This window comes from Diaphorina citri, unplaced genomic scaffold, assembly GCF_000475195.1.
Source record: "Diaphorina citri unplaced genomic scaffold, Diaci psyllid genome assembly version 1.1 scaffold43503, whole genome shotgun sequence".
NCBI lineage: Eukaryota > Metazoa > Arthropoda > Insecta > Hemiptera > Psyllidae > Diaphorina > Diaphorina citri.
In genome coordinates this window covers 1-533 of record NW_007420824.1, presented here as the reverse complement: position 1 = coordinate 533, position 533 = coordinate 1, and the positions used below count along the sequence as shown (strand labels likewise).

Sequence of the window (533 nt, the reverse complement as noted above, 5' to 3'; positions counted from 1 at the left end):
GTTAGAGAGTGGGGCATGGGGCAAGCTATCCACCTCCTCACATTAACCTCACCCAATCTGACTGAGGCCGGGAAAATCTAGAAGCACGAGATTTCCCCCCAAGGTCGCCCATCCGAATACCAACCACGCGCAACGTTGCTTAACTTTAGTGATTCAGTGGGAGCTGGTGCATTTGATGTTCTAGCGCCACTAGCTTGCACAAGTTGAATGGCAATTCAGTGGGAGCTGGTACATTCGATGTTCTATCGCCACTAGCTTGCACAAGTTGAATGGCGTGTAAATGTCATCATCTTGTTTACATAATGATATACCTACATATATGTACTTGTACCTACTCCCTTCACTAAGTTTTAAACAAGTTCGATATTATAAACAAAAAAAAACTTCTTTACAACCAATCTCTCTCTGTCTTGTCAATTTAAAAGAGGTATACACTATTCTCTACTCATCTCAACATCAAGTTTCCGTGGTGTAGCGGTTATCACGTCTGCCTAACACGCAGAAGGTCCCCGGTTCGATCCCGGGCGGAAACA

General features: G+C 44.5%; 1 non-coding gene across 1 annotated transcript; it reads left to right on the top strand.

Annotated features, from left to right (window-relative positions):
• Positions 1–460: 460 nt before the first annotated feature.
• Positions 461–533, top strand: Trnav-aac. Its single transcript has one exon. It is a non-coding gene; the product is annotated as a tRNA-Val (tRNA).